Here is a 15,900-nt window from a genome sequence, read left to right on the forward strand (position 1 = left end):
GCAAGTTCTCTTGTTCACTATAGCAGCTTTATGGAGTTACTTGTACTACACACTTATTGAGCATTTCTTTGTTAAATGTAAGAAATAATGGAGGATTTGGAGATGGGTTGTATCTTTTTTAAATTCCGAAGTCATTTCTAGATATATCAAGTTCTCTTATTCATCATTATTGCATGGACCAACCCAAAACAAGCAAAAGATGATTGATTTTAATGGCATCTTTTATGCACAATGTTCTACTTAATTTAAGATGTTTACTATGGGCTGATTACTTTCTGTATGGTGTATTGCAGTAGGTGGAGAGAGGTTGCAGATGAATGGATGAAAAGTGATGGAAAAGTTTCTGTAGCTACCATAGCAGGTGTGCTCTCATGTCGGATCAAACTAATAAATTTTCCCATTGTTTTCTCCTTCCATTCTTTTCATATATCTTGTGAAACTGCAAGTTATATGATATACATAATTTTTCCTGTTTTCAGCAGTGCAAGAAGTCCATAAAATAGAGCGTCAGAACATCAATGTTATTTGAAGCTGGATGACAGTCACTGCAGCAAACAAGAAACTGCGACAAAAAAAGAAAAAAGTGGGGTGTTTGAAAGGGATGCTCAAAATTAGTCTGATACAGAGCTTCGAGATAATCCGATGAGAAGTACAAATCCCATGATCATCAATGCTGGTCCTAGGAGATGGCAAGTTATAAGCCAGCAATAATTGACTTTAAAATTGAAATTTGATGTAGATGTTTTTTGTTACATTTATTTAATATTTTTAAGCACAAATGATGTACCTAGGACCTGATTCCAAATTTGTAGGATGCCAAGATATTTATGTGTTTTTTTTTGTGTGGATATCTCACAAATTATGCCTATTTGGAGCCAGGTTTAAGAAAGCATTTAAAATTGAGACATTCAGGAATTGCCAAACGACAATTCAGTTTCATTGGGTTACAAACATTCTTTCTTTTTGTGATTGTCCCTTTCTGTCAAATGTTTGGTTCTTTCTCTTTGTTTGTTTAATTTCTTTTTCTAAGTGTTTGTTTTGCTCTGGTTGTGTACAGCGTGCACGCCGGTTTTTCTTTCCATCCTTTTTGTTCAAGCTTTTTGTTTTTTTGTTAGATTTTATGTGGTAGAGTAGAGGAAGAGACAGAGGAGAGGAAGAGGCAGAGCAACCAAGGGCAAAATCTTCTTTCAGGTAATTCTTCATAACAAGAAAGAGCTAATAATTGTTTCCAAAGAACTTCCATTTTAGATTGAAATTATTTAGTCTCAGTAGGTTTCATCCTTTTCATAGCAACTCTTGATCATGTTCTTCCTTACTTTCTCACCCCTCGTACCATTTTCATCCTTAATCTCATTATATGTTGAACTCGAATAATATGCACTTAATAACCACTTCTGTCATTTTCTATGATAATCATAAACTTTAAACCAAATACTCCAATATCTCAGACTTGCTCCTTAACATGGCATTTGAAGGTACCCACTGATTTAGTGTATTTGTTTACATATTTTCTGCAAGCTTTCCCCACTTTGCTTTGATGCAGTCACGAGTTGTCCTAGTAGTTACATGCGTGGTTTAAATCCATTTGGTAGTTATTTTCTGCAATCTGTCTCAGGCTCCCTAGTTTTCTCCAAGGTTTTTGAAGAGGTCAAAGCTGTGAATACAATTGGAAGGACAAGCTTTTTCAAATTTGTGAATTTAGGTTTGTCGGATGGATGTTTTGTGATGTTATCAAATAGTTTATTATCCTCTTAGTATTATTGCCCTTGAAGCTTTTGCTGTTGCTTGCATTACGATGACAGTGGTGGGCATGACATGTTTGATCTTGGAGACAATTTAATGCTTTAATATAATTAATTTGTTTTTGTTGAGACATGGATCAGCTAGGACTTGAACCTAGGACCTTCCATATGCTGCTGGAGTGCTCTACCACTGAGCTACTGGCCCCTCTTGGATCAGTCCATCGTCGGTCCGGGTGTGGCTTATTTCCAACACCAACACCCCCCTTAAGCCACACCTCTCGTGGGTGTGGCTTATTTCCAACACCAACACCCCCCCTTATGCCACACCTCTCGTGTGCTTGGGGCTCCTAGCCTGGACCTGGCTCTGATACCATGTTGAGACATGGACCAGCTAGGACTCGAACCTAGGACCATCCATACGCTGTTGGAGTGTTCTACCACTGATCTACTGGCTCCTCTTGGACCAGTCCATCGTCGGTCCGGGTGTGGCTTATTTCCAACACCAACAGTTTTCACCTAACATCCATTAGTTATTTTTGCTCCTTTGGAATATAATGAATTGAGATTCTAATGCGGGCATGTGACACATGACTTGGTGAGAATTCATATAACCGGCGCAGAGAAGAAGAGATGGGAAGTTCCTTATGATCACTAGTACCTGTTGTAGAAGGAATCCACTCACACCATTTTCATTCTTAATTTCATTATATGTACAACATGAATAATACACACTCAATAGTCAATACCCACTTTCATCAGCTTCTGTCATAAAATTTAATACCAAATACTGGAATATCTATCTGAGACTCATTTTTTCTGAACCATCACTGGAATTTGTGATCACAAGCAGAGACGTGACAAGGACGGATTCACTTCCCGAAACATCGAATCCACCAAAAATGGTGAAAGACAGGGAGGTTACATTGGCGAGAAAGGTATGTGCTCATGCCTTTAAAATCCAATGTTTAGTGTTCATAAAATCTGTTTAAAATTTGTATAGGGAGTTCTAGTTTTAAAGCTTTTTCCAAATGAATTATGGAGATCATGCTTGAGAATGGTGTTTGTGCAGATTATGTAGACATGCAGTTCTTGTCCTTAGATACTAGTTCATGTAATCATCAGATTATAGACTTACAAAAACTAGCTGTTCCTATAGTTCCAAATTATTTCGTTGTTACCCACAACCTCTAGTTTTCTTGTATTTTTCATAATGGACAACCAAGTCAGATTCATATACTAAGTTTGCAGTTTCCCTCATCTTCGTAGTTACAGTTGTTGCAATTTAGTTGTGGATGATGGAGATCCCTCAAATGACAATACGTGTTCTTTACTAAGCATATTTCCTAGTGTCCAGCAAAAACAGGGACTGACACATGCTAGTAATGGTTCAACAGTCAACAGTGTAACCCTACCTCTATAAGTAGAACTCCTGCAATGAAATGAGAAAGTTTACGGTTATTACTCTGCATTTGGGTAGCTGGTAGTTAGGACTCTCATTGAAATGCAAGTTGAAACTTATATGGGCTCTTTTGTGATCCCACTCTATTTCCCTGGATTCTACTTTGTCATTGTACATTCATTTGACTTACATATACGATCATGAATTAGAAAGCTTCTCGTAGAACATTTAAGGATAATTTAATGCTTCAATGTGATTAATACATTTCACCTAATAAACATTAGTCATTTTATGTGATTAAAATATTAGCATAAATTAGAAAGCTTATTGTCCTTTGATACTAGTTCGTGTAACCATCAGGTTACAAACTTACAAAAGCTAGCTATTTATATGGTTCCAAAAGATTACATCGTTAAGGTTGTGGACTGAAATTTAGTTTTCTTGTATTTTTCATAAAGGATGACAAAGTCAGATTCATTTACTAAGTTTGCAGTTTTCCTCATCGTTGTAGCCTTGTAGTTATGGATGGTTAAGAGTATATAGAAGTAGTTGCAGTTGCTGCAAATTAGTTGTGGATGATGGAGATCCTTCAAATGACAATATATGTTCTGCTTAAAGCCTTCAAAGGAGAATAAAAATAAAAATTTAAAGACTTTATTTGTAGATGTGTTTGGTTTGTTTAATCTTGTAAAAGATTAAGCTCACTAATGTTTATTGGATACATTTCAAACTTTTGGAACGTTTAAGTTAGGAACTTAGATATATAGACATTGAAGGAGTTTCATTAATACATATCAATGTAATTTAGATTTAAAAGGACTAAAATTGGGAATTTAAAGCAACGGGGAGTTGTAATAGCCCCATCATAGATAGAATTGAATATTTCACATTAAGTCATATTTATAGAGAATAAAATAAAGTAGCAGATTTTTTTGCCAATCATGACATCAACCAAAAATAAGAGATTAGTGTCAAATCGTGGTGACGTATGGTCAAATTTATCCATAACTCTTATCGAAATTGATCTAATATATGAAATTTGGAAAGCTAAATGTGGAGAAATATGTGATTTAAGTGTCTCAAGATGTATTCACTTCACACCAAACAAAAAATTGTTATGGTCACCATTCACAATTTTCTTTTAGAAGAACTTTATACTATAGTATTGGTAGAATGGAATTGAAAAAAAAGGTGAATATGATTAATATCAAAGGTAGAACATTTAAGTGTATTACAAATATTTATCTTCTCAAATTGGACCACTCTTCATAATTGTTATCACAATGATCAAGGATGATATAATTGCAATGCTAGGAAGGAATCAATTACATAGAGGTCATATTCATGAATATTCTCTAGAGTTTTTGCAACAATTTTCATTGACATGATAAGTATGAGAGGAATGGGTGGGAGTACGAGTTTTAAAGGGGTTAGGGTTTTTTGGAGGTCGTGGATGTACTGCTGGTGATGGGGTGTCAGAGTCTAATGAAGATGATGATGATGTTGCAGGTGATGATGACATCGAAGTTATTCTTGTTGCTTGGTTAGATCTCTTGGTGTGTGGCGAGATTTGGGCTTTGTTTTTTGGTAGAGCAGTGTTGATGGGAATGGAGTCTTTAGTGCTGCTTTTGGGCACCGTTAATGTTGATGGTGATATTGTTGCCGTTGCTTTTGGTGCTGTTGTTGTTTCCATTGCCTACTTTGATCTTTTAGTGTGCTATGTTGTAGTGACCTTGGTTTTTGGCAGGGTTGGTTGTGGTTGTAGGGGCTTCTTAAAGGAGGGGGTCTGCTCTTCTCCTTTAGCTTTTGGCATGGGGTTTTGTCTTGCTCTGATTTTTGGTGGTGGTTTCCTCTTTCTTGGGTTCTACATAGGGGATTTGGTGGAGGTTGTCTTCCCTTCTTTTCTTTGTGGTAGAAGGGGTTTTTTTTTCTGGCCTCTGCCTTTTTGAGCCTGTAACCCTTATGTTCGAGGTTCCGGCTTTTGTTGGCTCTTGGTTCTTGGGGGCTATTTAGTTGTTTGGGGTTTGTGTCTGTGGGGTGATTTCTCTCCCTCTTTTCTAGCCTCTTAGTATTGTGTGTTGGTTGGTTTGTTGTTGCTAGTTTTCAAGGGCATGTTTTGGTAGTTTATTTTTTGGTTGGGGTTTTTTGTTTTTTGCCCTTTTTGGGTCCCATTACTCTATGTCTTCTTTTGAGGTGGAGGGGGTGGTATTGGGTTGTGGTGGTTTAAAGCTACTCCTTGTTCATTTTTTGTTGGACCCTCCTATTGAGGTGGATTTGTATTCTATGAAGGTGGAGACATGGTTTGCAAGATATGTGGGGAGATGTTGTTTGGGGGCTTTTGTTGCCCTTGGTTCCGAGTTGTTGAGTTGTCGTATGCCTTTGTTTATCTACTGGCAACATTTTGTTAGTAAAGGTGAAATATGTTGTAAGTGGGTTGTGGCTGCCCTTCCTTTGGTGGACTCTCTTCTTATCCTATTGAGGTGGATGTTGAAGGTGTTTCTCTTCCATCTTTTGCAAATCTATCCTATAGAGGTGGAGGTGTCTTCTATTGAGGTGGAGAGTTGGTTTGTAGGATATGGTGGGCAACTTATTGTTTCAACAAGGTTTCTCTAGTTCCTTTATTGTTCTGTTGATTGTAGGTGGTGGGTAACTTATGTTTTACTTGTTTCTATTTGTCTCAAGAATATGGGAGCCCTCTTCAAGCCCATGATGGTTGTATTCATGAGTTAAGTTTTTCGGTGAATTTGTCCTTGTTCTTTTGCATATGGATCTTTGATGTTCCTATCTTTTTATTCTGTTGTTGTTCTTTGCTGATCTTTTGGTAGTGTTCTGCTTGTGGGTTCTAGATCCCTGTAAAATCTATTTGTAACGGGTTTCATGGCCCCTTCAAAACTTGTTTTATCCAATAAAAAATAAATTTCATTGACTTTTTTAGTAGGAAGATGTTTAAGAAGCTAGCTATGAATAGGCGTACATGTAGTTGATAACACTAATACATTTTTAAGGCCACTATATAGAAGATATTATTGAAGTGTTTAGTAGAATGGACTTAAAGAACAATTTGTAGATTAGAGAATTCTTGAAATTATTTCTTTTAAGAGTATCAAAGTGTAGTATGGATGAATAAATAAGTTTTATGAGTAATCATTCATCTTCTTTCGACTCGACAATCAAAGAGGCTTAATGAACTTAAGGAGGGACTTCTATATTTAATTAAGCCTCAATAAAGAAATTTTGCCTAATTATATGGTCGTTTTGTTTCTCTTTATTTTAAGGAATGGAGGCTTCCCCCTTGATAACAAGTGACCAAAAATCATGTATTTTCTATCAATTACATCAAGATAAAAGAATGTTGATAGTAATCTTAAGAAAATAGTCATGAGAAGGAGAAACATAAAAATCACGAGTCCATAAAAAAGGTTTGATAAGAAATGTAAAAAGTGACATATGATAAATGAGGAGATTGTTGCATGGTCATCTTGGAGAAACTCTTTGTTTACATTGCATAATAAACTATTTGTGCTTTGGTTTGAAACATGTACAATTTTTATTTTAGTTTGTAGTTTTGTATGTTTGTGTTGGGATCCTTATTCATCTACAAATTAACTATTGCATATATATTTGGTATCACATATAGGAACACATGCTAAAGTGGACTCTTGCATATACCATGTCACAAGGTGTCTTGTGTTACTACACAAGCTTAGGGAAGCCAAAAGGGATGAATTCTTGCTGGGTATTGAACTTGTGAAGGACCCATTCTTTATGAAATCAAGTGAATGATAAAGAAAAGAGTGGGAAGGAATATCTATTATATTATGAAAACAAAAATAGAGGTATACAATATAAATTCAATTGAATAGAAGTAATTGATCAATCAATAACTATCAACTACTAACCAACTAACCAACTTATAATGTACTAAATATGCTAATAATCCCTCTTTATTAAATCATATGCCCAAGAGTGTTGAACACTAGAAGATGCTGAGGGAGGTGGGGGTGAATCAACATATACTAAAACTTAATCAGATTTAACCTTCTACTTTTCATTCATTCCATATACCTTATGCGTGAAAGTAAACAATTGAAACCACAAAAGCAGCCACACAAGAACACCAATTCACCCATCTCTCAGTGCTGTGGTGTGTTCAACAATACGTAAATGGTGATATACTCCCAAATACACACACACACACACACACACACACACACACACACACACACACACACACACACACACACACACACACACACACACACACACACACACACACACACACACACACACACACACACAATATGTATATATGTATATATAGCAACCCATATTAATACATGTCTTAAAACTTAAAGAAGTCATATGGATTTTATCATATATAAAGAGTTTAAACTTTGAATTATACAAGCGGCTAGCATGGCCGTGTTACCCAACTAACAACTAAGTGCGAACTCATTGTTCATATCATCGATCTTAATGTAAAGTCATCGAGTTCTCTCAAACAAGCCCACTACCCCATATTCTAGGAAATGGGAATGAAATAAGATTTCATGTGAATTCGAATTTGGAAATAACTAATTCATGATTCATTGCATCGTATAAAATTTTGGAGTGTTCTTCTTGTGGGTTCCTATTTTGGAAGTGTTTGGGTTTGGAAAGTGTTGTTGCTGCTGAGTATTATTGTTATCTTCATTGGATATAGTTTTGGTGTTGTGGATATGATAGTTCAATGTTCCAAAAACATCTTTGTGTTCTTCGGGTGTTGTGGCATTGTTTGTTGCTAGTTGTGGAATTTTATGTTAGACCTATACTTAGTTTCAAATTGTTGAACATCCAAAATACCGAGAGGGGAGGAGTGTATTCCCTTGAATCAACCATCCACATAACATAACTCAATTGTAGAAATGAAATGAACAATAAGCAAAATACAATACAACACATAACACCAGAATTTATATGTGGGAAACCCAAGATGGGAAAAAACCATAGAGAGGATCAACTCTCAATATTATGTAGCCGATTAAAAAATACAGGGTGGTTGACTACGCAAAATATAACGACTCATTGCTAGAGGGTGGCTTACAACTAATATTATAAAATTTGAATTGTTAAGATTGCATCTATCATATGCATGAGATACAATTCCATTGAAGTACATAATCACTTTCACATTCACTATAGATCGCATGATATGATAAAAACGATCATTATTGCTATCCTTTGCAAAGCAACTATATATATACCAAACTGAGTCTTCTTCAAGTCGGCTCAACTGGAGGAAGGGTTAGCCCAAATACCCTTTACACACTACTGCTCAGTTCTTACCATATTGGAGAAGTCGGCCAAAACAAAAAATAACTTCTCCACAATCCATGGAACATGTGGAATCATTTGAAACATAACGTTATCCAGACCCATAACTATGCCACAACATAACGTTATCATGTGAAATCTTTGAAATAGACGTTATACCAAATATAAAACATGTTCTCAAAATCTTACAGAGGTATATGGTCGTGTGGAGCAATGTAGACCCAAAAGGTATATGCTGAACCCAAATGTATACCAGAACTCGTGGGGCTTATACCTCCGAGTATACCTGACTCATGTTGCCTGATCACAAAAACATCAATGACAACATTCTAACAATCTCCCCCTTTGTCATTGATGACAACATGACAACTAACAACTAACATAGCATATACAAAAAAAATGTTCATATATACAAAACTGTCCTATATAAATTTATATTCAATTCCCCTTTGACATTAATGGCAAAGGGTTCAGGAAAAAATGCTATATGCTAACTCCCCCTAAAAAAACTTTGAACTAATTGGCGGACTGTTGATTTTCTGAATATGCACAATCCAACTAATTGTATTGTTGTGCCAATGTTGAATGACATCCGTTAGAAGCTCTATCTACACTTAGAGGGATATCAAAGTACTCTCTGCTTCTTCTACTGAGCTTGGTTCTGAAAAAGTAAACTGTTGTGCCTTAGATAGGGCATGGTTCATCAAAGAAATGTAGTCAATGCATATATCTTTCAATTGCCATAAAGGGAGGATAATATTATCACTTTGCTGCTAAAGCTCAAAATACTTTTTTGTGCAATTTCTTAATCATTGATCTTCCGAAGATGATATCCTGAGAGAGTGGAAAACTGTGATAAGCCTATTTGATTTTTGACTCAATGGAGTCAACCTCTTCCCTGATACTCTTGGTGTTGAAGAGTGTATAGATACAATGCATTGCCACTAGTAAGACATGCCTGTCCTCAAGCTATAAGTTGAGAGAGATGTTTGTGTGAGTTTGCACACTTGCCTTTTAAATCCTGTAGGAGCTTTTTTTCAACTTCTTTCTCTTTTGAAAATTTTGCTTCCAAGGAGGTTGAATAATTATTCAATCAATTTAATAAAGTTTTACATTTATACAGGCTGGAGGCAAGTGGATCAATTGAGCTATTCAAAATGGCACTATGTAGTGTAGCTATTGCCTCTTCAATCAACTTACTCTTTTCTTGCAGATATTCAAAGATATCTTTCTTAGCTGAAGCTTGAATGACTTGTTTAGTTTGGAACTTTTGAATTGGATCAACTTTGGTGAAATCAACAATCAACCTAGAGGAAGTAATTGGTTGGAAACTTAAAGGTGCAATGAGTAAACTCTTCAATGAATCGTCAAAGGTACCGGAGCTAGAACCTGCATCCTCTTTTTCCTTAGTGTCATCCATTGTGACACATTTCTCAGATGATATCTTCTCTTCTTCTGTTTGATCCTTCACCTCTTTAGAGTTGTTTAGAGGGACATCAACAACATTAGGTGCATCTAGTTGAGGATCTTCATTCATAACAACATTATCTGAAGCACCATTATCTGTAGCAATACTGTCTATGATAGCTTCAATAGACACAATCTTCGATGTATCCATCATGAATCACTTATCATCAATTGACAACATTCCAAGTTTTCTTGCACTAGCCCTGAGCATTTCTACAGTTTCTGATTTCAGTTTTTCTACAACTTGCATATCTTCCATAAGGACATCTAATCTCTTCTTGGTCCAGAGCTCAATTTTGCAAACTTGTTCAATGGAAGCTTTGTTTTCCTTAGAAAGTGTATTACTAATAGTCTCCAAAGAATACCTCTTAATTTCTTGATCTTCTTTTATGACATTCTACCTAAGCTCATCCAAAGCTATTCAAAGATCTTGTGAAATATCCTTTTATTAATCCTCTAAAATTGCATCAAATCTAATACAATATTATACAAAAGCTTTTATTACTGTTTCCTTATCTTCATTATCATAATCAATATACAAATTACCCCCCTCTTTTGAATTTTCTTCTAGTGCTATAGAGTTGACCAATGTGTCCACATCTAAGGGTCCTTTAATTACTTTCTTACTTTTACCCTTTCTGACATGAATTCTGAATTGTTCTAGTTTTGATTCCTTTGACTCTTTCTCTGATTCTACATCAATAATCTTCCTCTTAACCTCTTTTGGTTTTCCCCTCTTTGATGGTGTAGATGAGAGAATCTCCTTCTTCCTTTTTGCTGGTTTCTCCATTATCTCTTCTAGAGATGACTTCTCTTTGATAGGGGTTTCAAACAATTCCCCTCTTTGATGGTGTAGATGAGGGAATCTCCTTCTTCCTTTTTGTTGGTTTCTCCATTATCTCTTCTAGAGATACCTTCTCTTTGATAGGGGTTTCAAATGAAGTATCGATCCTTTTGAATCTCTTGAGCTTCTCAACCTCTTTTGTTGCAACACCAACTTCCTTCAAAGATTCATCAATAACTTTTTGTACATTTTTCTTTCATTCTTTCTTGGTCTGTTCCAGGTTGACTTCCATAGACTTTTCTTGTGTAGTCCCAAATCTTTTTTGAGTTTCATCAACTGGAGTTTCTAATAGAACTTTTTCCAAATCTAAAATGTCCTCAAAAACTTCCTAACCTAAAGTAGGAATCCAATTTTTTCTTGGTACAATAACCTCCATGATACATTTAGCTGTGGTGATTAGGAATGTGATGCCATTTTTGTACTTTTCCATAATTGACTTAGGGATGCTTTATCTATTGTGCATCTTATACTAAAGAACAAAGAAAAAGGAGGTAAACACAATATCTTGTGCAAAATTATTTGAAAAACTCCTTAAACATTCTGCTTGATCTAGAGCGTAACTGGTTTGTCAAATGCCCAAAATACCTTGCCTATTATGAGAATCTCTTGCACGAAGTAGAAGTAGAACATAATACACAATGCTGAGGTTCCATACTTGAATGCGTGCTTCTTTTCCTTACATTGTTTCAAATTCTCGAGGAATTGCAATCTCAACAACTCACATAGATCATAGTCAACATTCTTCTCTACCATCTCGTATGCCATGTTAACCACTATGGCTGAATTTGAGTTGTCATGGTTGGTAAAGTAAATCTTGTTAACAATCATTAGAGATACATATTGCACAAAAACAATTTCAACCTGGCTAATGGACATAGAACGCCTGTTAAAGGTTGCCTTAGTCAACTTTTTAACATCTTTGTTCTTTGTAGACTTAGGTGTCAAAAGTGCCCCAAAGTCATTCAATCTGGTAATGACCTTAATTTCATTCTTGGTGATCTGGAATGATTCTTCAAGTCATACAAATTCATCATGAAATTTTCTCATTACCATTTTGACCCATTTGTCATACAAATAGAAATTGGGGAAATCATTCCACACATTCAACTTCTTTTCAACTAGGGTTCAAATTTTTGGTTTTATCTCAAAATCATCACCTATCAACTTATCTGTCCATAAACTTACCAACTTACTAGGATCGTATTCTTCCAAATTTACATGTATGTAACCCCTAATATCTTCTGTCGGTAAAAATACAAAGGAAATGCTAGATAGAGCACCCATTAGGTCATTCTCAATCAATTTGATTGGGTATCTTTTGAAGCTTGGTTGGCACTGAGTGCTAATACCAACAACAATGGGAGTGGCCATTGTTATAGATGTAGAAATAACAAATTCGCAAGAAAATTACTTTTCACAGTTTGTCAAGAAACCCTAACCCTTGAATCACTTTTTTTCTCCTTTGGCTCTCTTTCACTTAAAGTGAGAAAATGACTTAACAAATTCCTCTTTTAACCTTTTCTAGCCCACTTGCTCATAATAAATGTAGAGAGAGAAAATGGTATTACTATATTGTCTAGATGCTCTACCTGTGTCTACAATGACCTTCCAAACTTCCACATTCTACCGTAGTTAATGCATTCCATCGAAATCTTCACCATTACGTGTGTATTAACATATTTTAACTAAAACCTCACACTCTTTGGTAGGGGAAAGATATTTCTTGATTTGCTCCCCCTAGGCTAAAGCCTCTTGATCTTAATTGCTGGAATAAATGTCTGCACTGGACCCAAGTGCAACCATGACTTCTTTCTTTCTCCAAATCTTCTTCTTCTTCTCAATCTTCATGTCTTATTGATTTTCTTTATCGATTCACTTGTCTTAGCTTCTCTTTTTTCTGTAATATCTTGCAACATGTCCAGGCTTGTTGTAGTTGTAGCATCTATTTGTCAGACTTGTGTGAATATTGTCATTGTTGTCATTGATCTGTCAAATCTGATTATCTGGTTAGGACATGATGGTGTATGCTGTTTGAAGCAGTTTTGGTATTGCTAGAAGAAAGGTTTCAGATATGATGTAGTAAGGCATAAGTGATCGACTGGAGTTATTTCTAGAAGATCCTCGTCTCTGAAATCCTAAGTTGTGCTTATTTTGGTTTACATTTTGTCCCAGTATCAGTTGCGTGTTTTGACATTAGTCATATCAGTTGTATCCAATTGTATTTATCATGTTTTATGTTCTGACATTTGTGGTATATATGGTATCCATATTTTTGAGTTAGGAGTTGCTGTGCTTGGAGTTTTGTGCTTATGGGTTCGTATCTATGGGTCCGGTAGAGCCCTATGGAAGCGCGTATAAGATCTTATGGAGGCCGACTTTGTTGTCATGTTTTTGGTTAAGGTTTTATTGGATAATGTGTTGATCCGAGCAACATATTATTTGTGCTTGGTTGACATATTATTCCAATGTATAAGCTTTTCGGTATATATAAATCTATATGTGTAATGCTGATGTAGTAAGTGGAGTAGTGTGTGTGTGTGTGTGTGTGTGTGTGTGTGTGTGTGTGTGTGTGTGTGTGTGTGTGTGTGTGTGTGTGTGTGTGTGTGTGTGAAGCGAGACAAAAGAAGAGAAGAGTGTGAATTAGCAGAGTATGTGTTGTGTGGCAGAGTAAGGAGTGTACAGAGTTGTGGTTAGTGTTGCAGTAATCCTTTACTAGATTTGTTGTAGGCAGTGGTACAATGATCCCTTTCCAGATCGGGTGTGAATCTTTTGTGAGTAGTTATCTAAGCCTATCTTGGAATTGACTTCATGCATTTGGAGATGCAACTTTCCCAGTTCATTTGTTTTCTATTGCAGTGAGCATTGCAACAGTGAGCCACTTTTGTATTTTGGCAGTGAGCTACCCCTTTTTTTAAACACCATATAATTAGTATATTATCTTGAGAGCTAACACTCTCCATTGTTTTTCCCATTTGGGTTTTCCATGTATAAAATCCACTGTTCCATTTGTGGTTATGTTTCTTGTTTATTTTCCATTTGCTATTACATGTTGATAAGCTTAATTGATGAAATTAATATATTAGTAAAAGGTTTATAAATTGTGAGAAAGTTCTAGAATATGTGGGAATACTGATTCACCCCCCCTCTCAGTATTCCATTCCTTTCAACCAATCCCCCACTATTATTTCCTTGACCTTGACTTAAACATTTTGCATGTATAGCAACAACCTTCAAAATAATTATTTCTATTTCGATTTATTATAGCATGATTTTTACATTGACTAGCTTATGACCATAACTGTTACAAGTGTAACATCTATCAGAGAAAGATTTAGCATTTTTATTCATCCTATTTCTAATTTTAAATGATTTGTGACATAGTTTATTACAATTAAAACAGTAGCCATTGGAAGAAGTGTTTCCTTTACTTACCTGTTGCTCGACCAGTGACTTACCTTTGTCATCCTTAGCAGGGTTGTTGGGTTTTGCTTCTTCTATCAGAGGTGGACCTTCTTTTCTTTCTATCTTGCATTGTGAGCTTTCACTAGTTTCAAATACTAAGTTGTTTTTTCCGAAGATCTTTGCACAACCAACATTTTATCAAGTTTATCTAAACTCATCTTAAATTTGTCCTCTTGTTTCTTTGATTTTAGTGTCGTGGCTTTTTGTTCAAGCTTCTTGCATTCTTCTGATTTGCATTTAACAATATTGTTTAAATACTCCTTATTTCTTTTTTCTTCTTCAATCTTGGTCTTTAGATCTACAATAGTGCTATTTAGTTGCTTGAGCTCTTCACTAACTTATGTCTTTCTCTGAATTTTCTGATTTACTCTCTTAATTTTTTTGATGCATTCATTTGCCAACAAAACATTTTCCTTTAGATCTCTGTTTTCGCTATCAACATTCTCAAGGTCTTCAAGAGCAATTATAAGTTCTCCATTTGCATTGAAGTATCTTTCTTGATCCAAAGTAGATATAAGCACCATGTGTTCAACTTTTTGGATCTCCTTCGAGCTATTAGACTCTTCTAAAGGACCTTGCTCTGATACCAATTCTTGAACATCCGAAATACTGAGAGGGGAAGGGTGAACTAGTATTCCCTTGAATATATTAAAACTTTTAATCAACCATCCACATAACATAACTTGATTGTAGAAATAAAATGAACAAGAAGGAAAACACAATATACCACATAACACCAGAATTTATACATGGAAAGCCCAAGACGAGAAAAACCATAGAGAGGATCAACTCTCAATATTATGTAACTGATTACAGAATACATGGTGGCTCACTGTCAGAGGGCTCATTGCCCAAAATATAATGGCTCACTATTAGAGGATAGCTTACAACTAATATTACAAAATTTGAACTGTAAAATTGCATCTATCATATGCATGAGATATAGTTCCACTGAAGTACATAATTACTTTCACATTCACTATACATAATCAGTTTCACATTCACTATAGATCACATGATAGGATAAAAAATATCACCATTCCTATCCTTAGCAAAGAAACTATATATATACCAAACAAAGTCTTCTTCGAGTCGGCTCAACTAGAGGATGGGTTAGCCCAAAAAAACTTTACATGCTACTGCTCAATTATTCTTACCATACTGGAGAAGTTGGCTAAAATAGTATAGAACTTCTCCACAATCAAAAGAACAAGTGGAATTATCAAAACCAACTTACAACTGATGATTTCAGAGAGGACCAAACCAAAATCTTCACACTACACTATGCCAGTAAGGAAGGTATACTATTACCAAACCTATAATTGTGCCGCAACAGAATGCTATCATCTGAAATCTTAGAAATAAATGCTAGACCAAATATAAAACATGTTCTCAAAATCTTACGAAGGTATCTAGTCATGCTAAGCAATGTGGACCCAAAAGGTAAATGCCAAACCCAATTGTATACCAGAACTTGTGGGCCTTATATCAGAGTATACCAGACTCATCTTGCCGGATCACAAAAACATCAATGACATCAATGACAATGACTGAGGGTTATCTTATCTTCTAGCTTATCCCAACTAATAGGAGTTCTACATCTCCTTCCATATAGTGCTTTGAATAATGCCATCTTAATAGATGACTAGTAGGAATTATTGAAGGAAAACTTA

Source organism: Cryptomeria japonica, chromosome 6 (genome assembly GCF_030272615.1).
Source record: "Cryptomeria japonica chromosome 6, Sugi_1.0, whole genome shotgun sequence".
NCBI classification, from domain to species: Eukaryota; Viridiplantae; Streptophyta; class Pinopsida; order Cupressales; family Cupressaceae; genus Cryptomeria; species Cryptomeria japonica.